Here is an 18,546-nt window from a genome sequence, read left to right as displayed (position 1 = left end):
AGGACTGCTTGAGCCGAGGAGGTGGAGGCTGCAGTGAGCCAAGATTGTGCCACTGCACTCCAACCTGGGCAACAGAGTGAGATCCTCTCTCAAAAATAAATAAACAAATAAATAAACCCGGCTGGGCGCGGTGGCTCACGCCTGTAATCCCAGCACTTTGGGAGGCCAAGGTGGGCGGATCACGAGGTCAAGAGATTGAGACTATCCTGGCCAACATGGTGAAACTCTGTCTCTACTAAAAATACAAAAATTAGCTGGGTGTGGTGGCACGCGCCTGTAGTTCCAGCTACTCTACTCGGGAGGCTGAGGCAGGAGAATTGCTTGAACCCGGGAGGCAGAGGCTGCAGTGAGCTGAGGTCTCGCCACTGCATTCCAGCCTGGCTCCTGGAACGAGACTCTGTCTCAAAAAAAAAAAAAAAACCATAGAATGGGAGAAAATATCTACATATAGTTGACTAGGGACTTATCCAGAAAGTTTAAAGAACTCTTACAACTCAGTAATAAAAAGACAGTAATAGACAAATGCCCAAATGGGAAAAGGATTTGAATAGACATATCACCAAAGAAGATACACAAATGTCCAATAAGCATGTAAAAAGACGCTCAACATTATTACTTTTTAGAGAAATGCATATTAAAACCACAATGAGATACCATTTCAAACTCATTGGGATAGCTATAATAGACTGACAGGCTAACGCCCTTTACGGCCTTAGCCCACCTGCACCCAAGTGAATAATCTAAAAAAAAAAAAGATTAAAAATAAATAAAAGACTGACAGTAGGCCATGCGAGGTGGCTCATGCCTGTCATCCCAGCACTTTGGGAGGCCGAGGCAGGCGGATCATTTGAGGTCGGGAGTTCAAGACCAGCCTGGCAAAACCCCCGTCTCTACTAAAAATAAAAAATTAGCTGGGCGTGGTAGCACGTGCCTGTAATCCCAGCTACTAGGGAGGCTGAGGCAGGAAAATTGCTTGAACCCAGGGGGTTGCAGTGAGCCAAGATCGCACCACCGCACTCCAGCCTGGGTGACAGACTGAGACTCTGTCTCAAAAAAAATAATTAATTAATTTTAAAAAAGACTGACAGTAACAAGTGTTTTGCAAGGAAATGGAGAAATTAGAGCTTTTATACATGGCAGGTGGGAACATAAAATATTCTAGCCACTTTGGAAAACAGATTGGTAGTTTATCAAAATGTTAAACAGAGTTGCCTTATGACCCAGCAACTCAACACCTAGCTATATATCTGAGAGAAATGCAAACATACATCCACACAAAAACTTATGCACAAATGTTCATAGCGCATTCATAAAACCAAGAAGTGGAAATAACCCAAATGTTCACTTTGTTTGCCCATGAATGGATAAACAAGATGCGGTATAGCTACAATGGAATATAACTGGTCAATAAAAAATAATGAGGTACTGGTCCATGCTACAACATACATAAACCTTGAAGACATTATGCTAAATGAAATAAGCCAGTCACAAAAGACCACATGCTATATAATTCCATTTATATGAAATGTCCATGGGTGGGGTGGTGGCTCACGCCTGTAATCCCAGCACTTTGAGAAACTGAGGCAGGAGGATTGCTTGAGCCCAGAAGTTCGATATCAGCCTGAGCAACATAGGGAGACTCAGTCTCTATAAAAAGGTAAAACATGGCCTGGCTCAATGGCTTACGCATGTAATCCCAGCACTTTGGGAGGCCAAGGTGGGTGGACCACCTGAGGTCAGGAGTTTGAGACCAGCCTGGCCAACATGGCGAAACCCTGTCTCTACTAAAAATACAAAAAGTAGCCGGGTGTGGTGGCGGTTGCCTGTAATCCCAGCTACTCAGGAGGCTGAGGCAGGAGAATGGCTTGAACCTGGGAGGCGGAGGTTGCAGTGAGCTGAGACCACGCCACTGCACTCCATCCTGGGTGACAGTGAGACCCTTCCTCAAAAAAGTTTTTGAAAGAGAGAAATGTTCAGAATAGTCAAATCTATAGAGGCAGAAAGTAGATTAGCGCTTGCCTAGGGCTGGGGGTGGTGACTGGGGGAGTAAGGAATGGGAAATAACTGCTAATAGGTACAGAGTTTCTTTCAGGGGAGATGAAAATGTTCTAAAATTAGATTGTGATGCTGGGTGTGGTGGCTCACACCTGCAATCACAGCACTTTGGGAGGTGGAGGTGAGTGGATCACTTGAGGTTAGGACTTTAAGACCAGCCTGGCCAACACAGTAAAACCCTGCCTCTACTAAAAATACAAAAAAAAAAAAAAAAAAAAAATAGCCAGGAGTGGTGGCAAACACCTGTACTCCCAGCTACCTGGGAGGCTGAGGCAGGAGAATATCTTGAACCTGGGAGGCGGAGGCTGTAGTGAACTGGGATCCAGCCACTGCTCTTCAGACTGGGTGGAAGAGTGAGACTCCATCTCAAAAAAAAAAAAAGGCCAGGCGCAGTGGCTCACACCTGTAATCCCAGAACTTTGGGAGAATGAGGATCACTTGAGGTCAGGAGTTCCAAACCAGCCTGGCCAATATGGTGAAACCCCATGTCTACTAAAAATACAACAATTAGCTGGATGCGGTGGCTCACACCTGTAATCCCAGCACTCTGGAAGGCGAAGGTGTATGGATCATGAGGTCAGGAAATCAAGATCATCCTAGCCAACATGGTAAAACCCTGTCTCTACTAAAAATACAAAAATGCGATGGGCACGGTGGCGGGCGCCTGTAGTCCCTGCTACTCAGAAGGCTGAGGCAAGAGAATTGCTTGCTTCCAGGAGGTGGATGTTGCAGTGAGCCGAGATGGCACCACTGCACTCCAGCCTGGGTGACAGAGCAAGACTAATTCTCAAAACAAACAAACATAAAAGTAAATAGATGTGGTGATGCTTGTACTACTCTGAATATACTAAAAACCCACTGAACTATTTATATATACACTTTAAATGGGTGAATTTTATGGTATGTGTATTATATCTAAATTTTTTTTTTTTTTTTTTTGAGAAAGTTTTTTGCTTTTTTCACCCAGGCTGGAGTGCAATGGCGCAATCTTGGCTTACCGCAACCTCCGCCTCCTGGGTTCAGGCAATTCTCCTGCCTCAGCCTCCCGAGTAGCTGGGATTACAGGCACGCACCACCATGCCCAGCTAATTTTTTGTAGTTTTAGTAGAGACGGGGTTTCACCATGTTGACCAGGATGGTCTCGATCTCTTGAGCTCGTGATCCACCCGCCTCAGCCTCCCAAAGTGCTGGGATTACAGGCTTGAGCCACCGCGCCCGGCCCTATATCTAAATATTTTTTATTTTTTAGGGACCAGGTCTCACTGTGTTGCCCAGGCTGGAGTGCAGTGGCTATTCATAGGGGGCAATTCTCCTGCCTCAGCCTCCTGAGTAGCTGGGATTACAGGCACGTGCCATCACACCCAGCTAAATTTTGTATTTTTAGTAGAGATGGGGTTTCGCCATGCTGGCCAGGCTGTTCTTGAACTCTTGACCTCAAGTGATCCGCCCACCTCAGCCTCCGAAAGTGTTGGGATTATAGGCATGAGCCACAGAGCCAGGCCTTAATCTCTCCAGGTTATTCTAATGTTTGTTATTCAAAAGCCATAACTTGGAAAAAAAATAATAACCCTGAAGGCATAAGTATCCAGTAGCTTACACAACAAAAAGACGAATATAGTAATGATAGATAGCAAATACTGAGTACTCACTAGGTGCTAAGTACTATTTTAAGTGCTTTACATGTATTATCTCATTTAGTACATGTACTGTCTTTTGTATGTTTGTTTGTTTATCTTGAGATGGAATCTTGCTCTTGTCACCCAGGCTGGAGTGCAATGGTGCAATCTTGGCTCACTGCAACCTCCACCTCCTGGGTTCAAGCGATTCTCCTGTCTCAGCCTCCTGAGTAGCTGGGATTACAGGCGCCCACCACCACGTAGAGACGGTTTCACCATCTTGGTCAGGCTGGTCTTGAACTCCTGACCTCAGATGATCCACCCACCTCACCTCCCAAAGTGCTGGGATGATTACAGGTGTGAGCCACCGTGCCGGGCCATAGTACATGTACTGTTACAGGTGCTATTATTTCTCCTTAACCAATGAGGAAACCAAGGCACAAAGAGGTTTAGCAATTTGCCTAAGGTCACATAGCTGGTAAGTGGTTAGCTCTAGAGATTGTGGTTAAGCTGCTCTGCCTGAGAAAATGAGAAGAATTTGGGTTGGGTTGGGTTGAGCTGGGTTGGGTTACTTTGTTGTTGTAGCTGAGGAGGAAGGGTAGGGACTAGAAAGGAAGGAGATAATAAAGGAGCAAGCAAGGGTTTTGTTTTGTTTTTCCTGAGACACCAGAGATTCCATGTGATATGTGGGTTACCTAGAGAGGAAGAAATTGAGGCACCAAGATACTAAGTAACCACTGGAATGAGTGAATTGCAATCAGTTTTTAATGATGTTGCATCTTTTCATTCAAGAATTAGCATTCTTAGAAAATGTATGAAATTGTTTAAGATTAGGTCTTGCATCTATAGCCATACCACCCTCAATGCACCTGATCTCATCTGATCTTGGAAGCTAAGAAGGGTCAGGCCTGGTTAGTTCTTGGATGGGAGACCGTCTGGGAATACCGGATGATGTAGGCTTTTTATAAATAAAAAAATTAAAAAAAAAAGATTAGGTCTTGCACCTCATTTTAATCATCAAGAAAAATGTATCTGTGAGAAGTCAGATGAACTTACCATATTTGCCTTAGGACAGCCCACCCTACTAAAGGCAATTGGGTGAAGTCAGTTCGAGGAAGGCAAAAGAATATAGTCCTGTGCTGCATACAGATGTTTTGGTCAACGATGGACTGCATATAAAACAGTGGTCCCCTAAAATTATAGTGGACCTGAAAAATCCTCTCGTCTAGCAATGTTGTAGCCGTCATAACATTGTGGCATAACACATTATGTTTTCTATGTTTAGATATGTTTAGATACACAAGTACTTACCATTGTGTTACAATCGCCTGTAGTATTCAGTATAGTAACATGCTGTACAGGTTTGTGGCCTGCGAGCAATAGGCTATACCGTATAGCTTAGGTCTGTAGTAGGCTTTACCATCGAGGTTTGTATACCTGCTAATAATAATAGTGATGAAAGGCTGGGCGATGTGGTTCACTCCTGTAATCCCTGCACTTTGGGAGACTGAGGCGGGCGTATCACCTGAGGTCGGGAGTTTGAGACCAGCCTGACCAACATGGAGAAACTCCATCTCTACTAAAAATACAAAATTAGCCGGGTGTGGTGGCAGGTGCCTGTAATCCCAGCTACTCGGCAGGCTGAGTCAGGAGAATCACTTGAACCTGGGAGGCAGAGGTTGTGGTCAGCTGAGATCGCTCCACTGCTCTCCAGACTGGGCAATAAGAGCGAAACTCCGGCTCAAAAAAAAAAAAATGGTGATGAGAAAGGCCTAGGCACCCCTGTAATTTATAGTCTAGCAGGGAGTCATACAAAATAGAAGCAAGCAAATAAAATCATTAGGGATTGTGACCACACCAAAATAAGTAGGGAGTGTGAGGGCAAAAGATCAGGAAAAATGATAATGAATAATGGAGGACCTACTATAGATTGGATGGTCAAGGAGAGCCTGTCTGAAGAGGCGATATTTCAGCTGACATCCAAAGGATGGGAAGGAGCCATTGATATAAAGAGCTGGCAGTGGTATGTACTGGAAGGAGGGGATGGAGGTTACAAAGAGCTTGCAATGAGGGAGGCCAATGTAGTTAGAGTGATGTGAGCAACAGGTGAGACTGCAGAAGTAGGCAAGGGCCAGGTGGCCTTGGTGGGCCATGGTGCTAAGTTGGATCTTTATTCTTAGAGAAATGGGAAGTGCGCAGAAGGGTTTCTGATTAAGTTGGAACATAATCATCATTTAAAGTTTAAAAATATGCCACTAAGGCCGGGCATGGTGGTTCATGCTTGTCATCCCAGCACTTTTGGAGGCTGAGGCAGGAGGATTGCTTAAGCCCAGGAGTCTGAGACCAGCCTGGGAAACATGGCAAAACCACGTTTCTACAAAAAAAAAAAAAAAAAAAAAAAAAGCAAGGTGTGGTGGTGCACACCTGTAGTCCTAGCTACTTGGGAGGCTTAAGCGAGATGGTCACTTGAGCCTGGAAGGTCTAGGCTGCAGTGAGCCATGACGGTGCCACTGTACTCCACCCTGGGTGACAGAGTGAGACCCTGTCTCAAAAAAAAAAAAAAAAAAAAAACCAGCAAAGGCGTGATCTGCGTGCCTGCAGAATTTTTTTTTTTTTTTTTTTTTTTGAGACAGAGTCTCACTCTGTCACCAGGCACCAGGCTGGAGTGCAGTGGCACGACCTCGGCTCACTGCAACCTCCACCTCCCGGGTTCAAGCAATTCTCCTGCCTCAGCCTCCCGAGTAGCTGGGACTACAGGCGCGAGCCACCACACCCAGCTAATTTTTTTGTATTTTTAGTAGAGATGGGGTTTCACCATGTTGGCCAGGAAGGTCTCGATCTCTTGACCTCGTGATCCTCCTGCCTCGGCCTCCCAAAGTGCTGGGATTACAGGCGTGAGCTACCGTGCCCGGCCGACTGCAGATTTTTTACCAGAAGACAATAAACTATATAAAAACTTAAAAACAAACAATAACAACCACGTGTGTGTGTGTGTAAGTCAGTAGCATGTATGAACAGGTCATTAAAGGCTTCTTCGAGATTGCAAAAGTAGAAAGGGCCTGATCTAGTTTATTGTACAGATTGGGAAAAATAAAGCCCAGAGGAGCAGTGCTAGGCCCACGGTCACACAGCAAGTCAATAGGGGCACTTGGCCCAGAAACCAGGGTTCTCACTATCGGCCTCCTAAACTAATGGCCTCCTGTTCCTGGGCTGGGGTCTCCAGTGAGGCCCACTGGGAGACCTATATCATCTCCCTCCTCAATCTGAGACCCAAGTATTGTAAGGGCACAAAAGGAATGAGGATGGGATTTACATAATGTCCTGACGACAGATTTCTGAAACCCTGTCTCGAGCCCTGTCAATTTCCTTCCTGTCCCTTACCCACAAATATCCACGATTGTAAAAGCTGTCCTGTAGCAACAAGACCAAGATGTAAACTTGACCTAAAATTGGAAAGCTTTCTCTGAACCCATCTCACTCCCCAGGAGCCACACACAAAAAAATACAAACTGAGCATCCAGGCCTCTCATGCCTTTCCCCCAAATCTGCACATATTTCCCTGCTCTAAGAATGGAGACAGGTGTAGTGGGCTTTGCTTTTGGCTTCCTGGTATCCATTACCCTTTTCCCTGACATCCATTAGAAACTCAAAGATTTGCTGAATGAATGAATGGATGCACAAATGGATGAATGAATATCTTAAGTCCTCACTGAAAACTCTTGACTGGCTTCCAGCCTGAACGCCATCTTCCAGTAATTCGGCAAAATGACAAACACAAAGGGAAAGAGAGGCACCAGACATGTTCTCTAGGCCTTTTAGAAAACATGGAGTTGTTCCTTTGGCCATGTATATGTGAATCTATAAGAAAGGTGATATTGTAGACATCAAGCAGGCTGCTACTGTTCAAAAAGGAATGCTCTACAAGTGTTACCATGGCAAAACTGGAAGAGTCTACAGTGTTACCCAGCATGCTGTTGGCATTGTTGTAAACAAGGAAGTTAAGGGCAAGATTCTTGCCAAGAGAATTAATGTGCGTGTTGAGCACATCAAGCACTCTAAGAGCTGCGACAGCTTCCTGAAACGCGTGAAGGAAGATTATCAGAAACAGAAAGAAGCCAAAGAGAAAGGTACCTGGGTTCAACTGAAGTGCCAGCCTGCTCCACCCAGAGAAGCACTCTTTGTGAGAACCAGTGGGAAAGAGCCATGTGGGTAACACCCCCACGCGCACTGAGGAAGGAGAGCTGTGCAGACCCCAGGCACAGTTAGTGCCTGAAGCATAACTCACTGCTTACTATATCTAGCTTATATATATAATCATACTTAGTTCCATATAATCTTTCCATATAATCATGTAAGTATTGTAGTCGGAGCTGTAACAACACATTTAGTGCTGATTTCTATAATCCTTCCGTATAACCATATAATAGTCTGCAGTAGGAGGAATGCCTAAAGCAGTCACAGAACAGAAGAAGTACATGGGAAAACAGCCAGGCCAGGACAAGAACCAAAGACCCAGGTGGTGGCATCCCTGCCTGAAAGGGCATACACCGTATGGCAGGCTTGGAGCAAGAGCCTCTTCTGATAAAGGAGTTGTAGTACCTTGCATCCAGTTCCTGTGCAAAGTAGGCCTCAGGCCTGAGATCCCGTAAATAACCGAGGGAGAAGAACCCCTCTGGTGTGACCAGTCATGGTGGCTGTACACCCTGTCAGTTTTTTCTCATTTCTGTGCTAGCTCAAATCACCCTCCCATAAATATCTTTTTTTTAAAGATGGGTTTTACCATGATGGCCAGGCTGGATTTGAACTCCTGACCTCAGGTGATCCACCCACCTTGGCATCCCAAAGTGCTAGGATTACAGGTTTGAGCCACCACGCCCAGCCATAAATATCTTAAGAGAAGAGCACAATTCTATCAGTTCCTACTGCATTGGCTTACAGTATCTTTCTATTAGAAATCCTTTGAAGTCTCCAGGCCCCAAATAAGAAGTGTTGCGCACAACACATGTTGCACACAGCCCAGCTCCTTGCCTCAGTGACATAATGAGGGTGGACCCCCTTTCTGTACACAACCCTCTACTACCGCACACGGCATGGCCTCCTACTGTGCACGGCCCACCTCTCTGCCCAGGTGACATCATGGGGTGGCCCCCTCACTTGTGATTTACATGATTTTGTATGCCCTATTACTAAGCCTATAGATGATGACCTCACTCATAACCCTTTCCCCTGCTTGTGCCTAATAAATACAGATGCTTCTGGGCATTTGGGGCCTCATCTGTCTCTGCTCACAGGTGGCGTGGCCCCCCGAGTCCAGATGCTCTTCACCAGTTCTTCAGTGTCCTGTCTCTATTTCTTGGATCCTGCACCTCAGCACAGCATAAGGGACACCCCACGACCCTGTGGGGCCCTACAGCCCTACAGAGCCTGAGCTGCGAGAACCTATGCCCTCTGAATTCATGGCATAATAGGTGTTAAAAAATAAATAAAAGACCTCTGAACTGCAAAAAACAACAACAATAAAAAATTCTTCACTGGCTTTTCATTGTACTTAATTTAAGAACCATAATTCCGCAGGGTGCAGTGGCTCATGCCTATAATCCTAGCAGTTTGGGAGGCCAAGGCAGGAGGATTGCTTGAGCCCAGCAGTTGGAGGCCAGCCTGGGCAACATGGCAAAATCCCGTCTCTACAACAAATACAAAAAGTAGCTGAGTGTAGTGGTGAACACCTGTGGTTCCAGCTTCCTGGGAGGCTGAGGCGGGATAATGGCTTGAGCCTGAGAGCTGGAAGTTGGAGTGAGCTGTAATAGTGCCACTGCATTCCAGCCTGGGACCAAAATTTGTTATTTTTGTCTTTTGAGACAGAGTCTTGCTCTGTCACCCAGGCTGGCATGCAGTGGCGAGATCAGGGTTCACTGCACCCTTGACTTCCCAGGCTCAAAGAACCAAAATTCTTAGGATGGCCTGCCTGCAAGGCTGAGCATCATCTGACCTGCCTCACTCTCTTGCCTCATCCTCCACTTTGTCGCCCCATTTGCATCTGAGAAAATAAATGATCAGTAATGATTCCTTTGGTACATTCTTCGTGTTACACCCCACCCTCCACCCCAGCAGCACTTATCTTCAACTAGCAAAGTTCTACTTACCTTTCAAGCCCCATTCCTGTTTTGTTTTGTTTTTTTAATTTTGAGATGGAGTTTCACTCTTGTCACCCAAGCTGGAGTCCGGTGCCATGAACTCAGCTCCCTACAACCTCCTCTGCCTCCCAGATTCAAGCAATTCTCCTGCCTCAGCCTCTCGAGTAGCTGGAATTACAAGCATGTGCCACCATGCCAGGATAATTTTTGTATTTTTAGTAGAGACGCAATTTCACCATGTTGGCCAGGCTGGTGTTGAACTCCTGACCACGTGATCCACCTGCTTCGGCTTCCCAAAGTGCTGGGATAACAGGTGTGAGCCACTGCGCCCCACCCAGAGTGGGTCTCTTTTTATATAAATTTTTCAGCTTCGAGATTCCCAGCCATGCAGGTGATGTAAATGTGAAGGACAGACTTGTGGAGGGTGGGCGTGTGGTTTCAAATTCTCAGGAGATCGTTTTTTCCCCTCTACCCAAAAACCAGATCAAGATGGACACATCCTTTTTGTCTCCCTTTGCTAATAGGTGTTTGTTTTTCTCCTGGTCTGTTCTTTCACTGTGGTTGTAGCCCTTCAAGGGTCCTAGATTTATCAAGGGTCTCAGTTGCAACCCCCAATTTCGTATAAGCCCAAAGCTTCAACCCCCCAAATGTTTGTTTAAAAACTCAAGCTATGGCTGGGCACGGTGGCTCATACCTACAATCTCAGCACTTTGGGAGGTGGAGGCAGGCAGATCACAAGGTCAGGAGTTTCAGACCAGCCTGGCCAATATGGTGAAACCCTGTCTCTACTGAAAATACAAAAGTTAGCTGGGCGTGGTGGCGGGTGCCTGTATTCCCAGCTACTCAGGAGGCTGAGGTGGGAGAACTGCTTGTACTCAGGAGACAGAGGTTGCAGTGAGTTGAGATTGTGCCATTCCACTTCAGCGTGGGCAACAGAGCAAGACTCCATCTCAAAAAAAAAAAATTAAAAATAGGCTAGGTGAGGTGGCTCATGCCTGTAATCCCAGCACTTTGAGGCCGAGGCGGGCAGATCACAATGTCGGGAGATCAAGACCATTCTGGCTAACATGGTGAAACCCAGTCTCTATTAAAAAAGAGAAAAATCAATGTTCCAGCACATCGAATTAAAAAAATAAATAAATAAATAAAAATAAAAATAATAAAAAACCAAGCTATTGCATTTGAAAGGATGTTTGCTTTTTTTATTTCCAGCATCTTCTTGGGTTGTGTGGGAGGAAGTTCTGATACTGTCAGAAAAGGAAGTCCAACGCTATTTAGCACGAGTGTCTGTTTACTTGTCTATTTTCTCCATGAGAGCCAAGTTCTGGGAGATCAGGAACTAAGGCTGACTCATCTCTGGGACAAAACACCAGTCCCAAGGTCTGGCACAAAGTAAATGCTCAATGCATTTGTTGATATTGAACCTTCACTTGGACTCTTCTAATGATGGGGACCTCACTTTCTTTTCTTTTCTTTTTTTTTTTTTTTTTGACACAGAATCTCACTCTGTCACAAGGCTGGAGTGCAATGACGTGATCTTGGCTCACTGCAACCTCTGCCTCCCGGGTTCAAGCAATTCTCCTGTCTCAGCCTCCTGAGTAGCTGGGACCATAGGCATGTGCCACCACACCCAGATAATTTTTGTATTTTTAGTAGAGTTGGGGTTTCACCATGTTGGCCAAATGGTCTTGATCTCCTGACCTTGTGACCCACCTGCTGTAGCCTCCCAAAGTGCTGGGATTACAGGTGTGAGCCACCGTGCTGATCCTGGGGAGCTCACTTTCTCCCAAGGTGGCTGCTTTCCTTTAGAGAGTGTGTGTGTTACCTGAGTGACCACCTGGCTAATATGGGACAGCCTGCCCCTCATTTATGTACAAACTTCCCAATACTCAGCTTGTCCAACCAGATTCTGCAGAGGGGGGCTCAGGGCTTAAACATCCCAGTGATAACTGAGGCTTTGAGCTTCGAATCAGAGGGAAACACATGGGCAGTTCCAGATGATATCCTAAGGCTCTCATGCACCATTGGTGGAGTCTAAAGTGGTACAGCATTTTGGGAGAGTAACTTGACAGCATCTGTTAAACTTGAAATGCACGTACCTATCAATCTTGCAATTCACTTCTCTGAAACTATTCTGTGCATCCAAGGATAGTCACTGTAGCATTATTTGTGGCAGCAAACAACTGAAAACCACCCAATTGTCTGTCAATAAGAGTAACTAAATAAATTCTCCATAGTCAAGTCATACAGTGGAAAACTGTGAGGCTTTTGTTTTTGTTTTGAGACAGGGTCTCAGTCTGTCACCCAGACTGGACTGCAGTGGCGCCATCACGGTTCACTGCAGCTTCAGCCTTCCGGGATCATGGGATCTTCCTACCTTAGCCTCTCAAGTAGCTGGGACTACAGGTGCACACTACCACACCTGGCTAATTAATTTTTATTTTTTTATATGTAGAAATGAGGTCTCACTATATTGCCCAGGCTGGTCTCAAACTCCTGGGCCCTAGAGATCCTCCAACCTAGGCCTCCCAAAGTGCTGGGATTACAGGTGTGAGCCACACCCAGCCTATGTTTTTTTTCTTAATAGGGTAGATCTGTATATATTGACATAAGTAGAATTCTAAGACATATTGCTGTGAGTCTATAAGACAGAGTATATAATACCAAGAAAACAGGCAAACCTACTAGCAGTATAAATTGCTACACCATGCAGGCTATTTAGTAATATCAGTCACCTTTTTTTTTTTTTTTTTGAGATGGAGTCTCACTCTGTCGCCCAGGCTGGAATGCAGTGGCACAATCTTGGCTCGCTACAACCTCTGCCTCCCAAGTTCAAGTGATTCTCCTGCCTCAGCCTCCCAAGTAGCTGGGACTACAGGCACTCGCCACCATGCCCACTTAATTTTTGTATTTTTAGTAGAGACAGGGTTTCACTGTCGGCCAAGCTTGTCTCGAACTCCTAACCTCATGATCCGCCCACCTTGGCCTCCCAAAGTGCTGGGATTACAGGCATGAGCCACTGTGCCCAGCCTGTCACTTTCAGAATGCTATTTAAACTTTTTTTTTTTTTTTTTTCCTGAGACAAGGTCTTACTCTGTTCCCCAGGCTGGAGTGCAATGGTGTGGCCTCAGCTCACCATGACCTCTGCCTCCCAGAATCAAGCGATTCTCCTACCTTAGCCTCCCTAGTAGCTGGGATTACAGGCTTGACCCACCACACCCAGCCTATTTAAACTTTTAAAATAACCTCAACTGACTGATCCCCACTAATAGATATTTATATTACAAATAAATATGCAAAATAATGGGTAAAAATATTGCCACATTGTTTGCAATAACAAAATATTGGTACAAACAAAATATTGGAAACAGACTTTTTCTCCTTATGAGGCTGGATAAATACAGTGCATCCATTTGATGGGATACTATGAAGGTTTGAAATAAAATGAGGCTGCTCTCCATATTGATATGGAAAGGTCTGCAAGATAGAGTATGAAGTGATGAAAAACAGGTGCAGAATAGTGTCCCTATTTTTCTTTTTAAAATTATTATTATTTTTATTATTTTTTAGTGTCCCTATTTTTATGAAAAATACATGTATTATATGTTGGATTTTATTATTTCATTTTATTATTAATTTTTTTATGAGAAGAATTAGTCTCAGGATATTATTAATTTTTGGGGATAGCATCTCACTCTGTCGCCTAGGCTGGAGTGCAGTGGTGCCTCAACCTCCTGGGCTCAAGCAATCCTCCCACCTGAGCCTCCCGACTATCTGTGACTACAGGCCTGCACCACCATGCCCAGCTAATTTTTGTATTTTTTGTGAAAACGGGGTTTCACCATGTTGCCCAGGCTGGTCTTGAACTCCTGGGCTCAAGTAACGCTCTTGCTTCAGCCTCCCAAAGTGCTGGGATTACAGTCATGAGCCAACATGCCCAGTGTGCATCAGATTTGAAATACATAGAATTCCTCTGGAAGGGATCACAGGGAACTGGAATTGGTTACCTCCAGGAAGGAGACCAATAATTGGAAACTGGGGAGGGAAGGACACCTGCTTTTCACTGTACTTCCTACAGAAACTTTGATTGATTGATTGATTGATTGATTGATGAGATGGAGTCTCCTTCTGATACCAGGCTGGAGTGCAGTGGCACGATCTCAGCTCACTGCAACCTCCACCTGCCGGGTTGAAGGGATTCTCCTGCCTCAGCCTCCTGAGTAGCTGGGACTACAGGCATTCGCTACCATGCCTGGCTAATTTTTTGTATTTTTAGTAGAGGCAGAGTTCCACCTGTTAGCCAGGATGGTCTCGATCTCCTGACCTCAAGTGATCCACCCGCCTGGGCCTCCCAGAGTGCTGGGATTACAGGCATGAGCCACCACACCAGGTCCAAACCTTTGTAATTTTGAACTATTTCCTTACAATTAAGAAAGGAAGTAAAAAATATTAAACCACAACTGTAAAACTGGAAGCAAAACAAGCTTTACAAAACAAAACACTTTCTATATGTACATACACATGTTGTGTAGAAAAAGAGAAGGATACTGGGGGCGGTGGCAGAAGGTCTCTGGGATTGGATAAAGGAAAAAGGGTGGTCAAGGGTGACCTTGACTTTATCTTGTCATCGTTGGGTTTTTTTGTTTGTTTGTTTTTTTAAGATACAGGGTCTTGCTCTGGTTTTTTTGTTTGTTTGCTTTGGGGTATTGTGTTTGTTTCGATTTTTTGTTTATCGTTTTGAGGCAAGTTTTCACTCTGTCATCCAGGCTGGAGTACAGTGGTGTGATCACAGCTCATTGCAGCCTCAACCTTCCAGGCTCCAGCAATCCTCCTACCTCAGCCTCTGGAATAGCTGGGACTACAGAATCACGCCACTACATGCAGCTTGTATTATTATTTTTTGTAGAGATGGGGGTCTCACCATGTTGCCCAGGCTGGTCTTGAACTCCTGGGATCAAACAATCTTCCTCCCTCAGCCTCCCATAGAACTGGGATCATAGGTGTGAACCACCATGCCTGGCCTTGCTTAATATAAATTCTATATATATAATATATATATATATAATATATATATATATATATATGTGTATATATATATATATGTATAATATATATATATATATATATAGAGAGAGAGAGAGAGAGAGAGAGACAGAGAGAGATGGAGTCTTGCCCTGTTGCCCAGGCTGGAATGCAGTGGCGTGATCTTGGCTCACTGCAACCTCCACCTCTTGGATTCAAACAATTCTCCTACCTCAGCCTCCCAAGTAGCTGAAATTACAGGCGCCCACCACCATGCCCAACTACTCTCATTTTTTTTTTTTTTTGGATTTTTAGTAGAGATGGGGTTTCATCATGTTGGCCAGGCTGGTCTCCAACTCCTGACCTCGTGATCCTCCTGCCTTTGCCTCTCAAAGTGCTGGGATTATAGGTGTGAGCCACTGTGCCCAACCCCTTAGATTTTTATATAATATTTCTGCTAATTGTTACATCTTTCTTTTTTTTTTTTTTGCTGGAGTCTCACAGTGGCACAATCTTGGCTCATTGCAACCTCCGCCTCCTTAGTTCAAGCAATTCTCTTGCCTCAGCCTTCCAAGTAGCTGAGATCACAGGCACCTGCCCCTATGCCTGACTAATACTTGTGTTTTTAGTAGAGATGGAGTTTTGCCATGTTGGCCAGGTGGCTGGTCTCAAACTCCTGACCTCAAGTGATTCACCCACCTCGGCCTCCCAAACCACTGGGATTATAGGCATGAGCCACCATGCCCAGCCTGTTACATCATTTAAAATCCATTTTAAGGCCAGTGCGGTGGCTCATGTCTGTAATCCCAGCACTTTCGGAGGCCGAGGCAGGTGGATCACCAGGTCAAGAGATTGAGACTATCCTGGCCATGGTGGAACCCCGTCTCTACTAAAAATACAAAAATTAGCTGAGCGTGGTGGCGTGCACCTGTCATCCCAGCTACTCAGGAGGCAGAGGCGGAAGAATTGCTTGAACCCAGGAGGTGGAGGTTTCAGTGAGCCGAGATTGCACCACTACACTCCAGCCTGGCAACAGAGCTAAGACTCTGTCTCAAAAAAAAAAAAAAAAATCCATTTTAATCTTTAAAAGTAGGCTTCAGGTGGATGGAATACAACCACAACCTGGCAGTGGAAGGAGCTGACTCTCCTCCTTCTGAGTGAAGGATTCATGTTGTACCTTTTGTCCCATTTGCCTTCCCCAAGGACAGCCTGGCTCAGGGTAGGCACCAGGGCTGCTCCTGGCATCATTCCAGAGAACCTCTCTTGTCACCTCTTACCCACTTGGCTCCCTGTCACCAGTGTTCTGGGCTGGGTTGAGAACCAGCACAGATTGACTATCGGGTTATAGTTCCAGAAGCCCCGCCAATGTCAGATTGGGCAGAGCCTGCCCAGGAAAAATGGAACATCTGCCTCTGACCTCTGACCTCTGTTCTCCCCTGAAGCGCTGATTTTTATTTTTTATTTTTTAGAGTTTAGCAGTTACTTGGAATATTCTTTCCCTTTCATACTCTACTTCCTTTTCCCTCATACCCACATTTATATTTCTATTTCATCTCATTCGGTGGAGAGAAGGCATCTGAAAAACCCATACAACTAGATGTGTAGGGATTTAATATTACCACATTAATTGTATTTTAGGAGGCACCTAAAAAGGGCGATGCTTAACTATGAGGGAAGACACAATAATGATGGAATTCCTGGCACCAGTGAAGAAGAGATCCTGAGGCAGAAAGGCCGTGCTATCACTCTTCAGTCATCTTGATAGGCAATGCCACAGAGGGCTTAAGAACTGAGGCTGGGCACCATTGCTCATACCTGTAATCAGAACACTGGGAGGCCCATGCAGGAGGGTTGCTTGAGCCCAGGAGCTCAAGACCAACATGGGCAATATAGTGAGACCCCATCTTTATAAACAAAAACAAAAAATTAACCAGGCATTGTGGCGCACACATGTAGTCCTAGCTAACGGAGAGGCTGAGGTGGGAGGATTGCTTGATCCCAGGAGATTGAGGCTTCAGTGAGCTGTGATCACACCATCACACTTCAGCCTGGGTGACAGAGACCCCATCTTAAAAAAAAAAAGGAAGGTGGGCACTGGAGCCAGGCTGCAGGCTGACAGATTCCTGTCACTTAGCAGCTGTTAAACCTTTGACAAATAACCTCTCTGTTCCTCAGTTTCCAAATCTGTAAGATGGAGATAAAAGTAGCTCCTTATAGGACTGTTGCGAGGCTATAATGAGATATTACATGAAAAGGCTGTAGAGGTTGAGGTTGGAGTACTACTTGAGCCAAGAAATTCACGTCCAGCCTGGACAACATAGTGAGACCCCCATCTCTAATTAAAAAGAAGAGGCCGGGCGCGGTGGCTCAAGCCTGTAATCCCAGCACTTTGGGAGGCTGAGGCGGGTGGATCACGAGGTCGAGATCAAGACCATCCTGGTCAACATGGTGAAACCCCGTCTCTACTAAAAATACAAAAAATTAGCTGGGCATGGTGGTGTGCGTCTGTAATCCCAGCTACTCAGGAGGCTGAGGCAGAATTGCCTGAATCCAGGAGGCGGAGGTTGTGGTGAGCCGAGATTGCGCCATTGCACTCCAGCCTGAGTAACAAGAGCGAAACTCTGTCTCAAAAAAAAAAAAAAAAAAAAAAAAAAAAGAAGAGAGATTGGCCGGGCGCGGTGACTCACGCTTGTAATCCAAGCACTTTGGAGGCCAAGGCGGGTGGATCACCTGAGGTCGGGAGTTCAAGACCAATCTGACCGGAGAGAGATCCAAGATGGCTGATCACTAGCAACTTGGGATTGTAGCTCCCCGTGAAAGCGCAGAGAACGAGAGGATGCCACACTTTCAGACAAATTTTTGTTGCTCACGCACCAGGAGATTCACAGTGGAGGAGCCCCACGGGTTGCCAGCGTGACTCTTGTGGCCAGCGAGGCGGTTTTGCTGCTGCCTTGGTGCCGCGGTTCTCGGTGCAGAGTCAGAAAAGCACCATCAATCATAACACCGCTGTTTTGGCAGGTGCAGTGGGTTGCTTAGATTTTAGCGCTGGGAATCAACAAGTTGGACGTCCACTCAGAAACCCAGTTATAAAGATGGTAATTATTAAAGACCACAGATGGATAAATCTATAAAGAAGAGAAGAAAACAGCCTAAAAAGGCTGAGAATACCCAAAATCAGAACGCCTCTCCCTCTACAGGGGGTCACAGTTCCTTATCAGCAACGGAACAAGGCCTGATGGAGAACGAGTGTGTTCCATTAACAGAAGCAGGCTTCAAAATGTGGGTGATAAGAAACTTCTGTGAATTAAAAGAACTTGTTCTAACCCAATGCAAAGAAACTAAGAACTTTGAAAAAAGGTTTGATGAAATGTTAACAATAACACACAATTTAGAGAGAAATATAAGTGAATTAACGGAGCTGAAAAACACAACACGAGAACTTTGCGAACCATGCACAAGTTTTAACAGCCGAATTGATCAAGCAGAAGAAAAGTATCAGAGGTCGAAGACCAACTTAATGAAATAAAACAAGAAGACAAGATTAGAGAAAAAAGGATAAAAAGGAACAAGCAAAGTCTCCAAGAAATATGGGACTATGTGAAAAGACCTAATCTACGCTTGATAGGCGTACCTGAATGTGACAAAGAGAATCAATCCAAGCTGGAAAATACACTTCAGGATATTATTCAGGAAAATTTTCCCAACCTAGCAAGGCAGGA

The 18,546-nt window shown here is 45.2% G+C and overlaps 2 pseudogenes; both read left to right on the top strand.

The window, feature by feature from the left end:
* The first annotated feature begins 4,512 nt into the window (after positions 1–4,512).
* LOC116563082 lies at positions 4,513–4,631 on the top strand (annotated as a pseudogene).
* Positions 4,632–7,436: 2,805 nt separating this feature from the next.
* On the top strand, positions 7,437–9,136 carry LOC116562631 (annotated as a pseudogene).
* The last annotated feature ends 9,410 nt before the right edge of the window (positions 9,137–18,546 follow it).

Source organism: Sapajus apella, unplaced genomic scaffold (assembly GCF_009761245.1).
Source record: "Sapajus apella isolate SASKATOON/1434 unplaced genomic scaffold, GSC_monkey_1.0 scaffold33, whole genome shotgun sequence".
Classification (NCBI taxonomy): Eukaryota; Metazoa; Chordata; class Mammalia; order Primates; family Cebidae; genus Sapajus; species Sapajus apella.
This window is presented reverse-complemented; position numbering and strand designations above follow the sequence as displayed.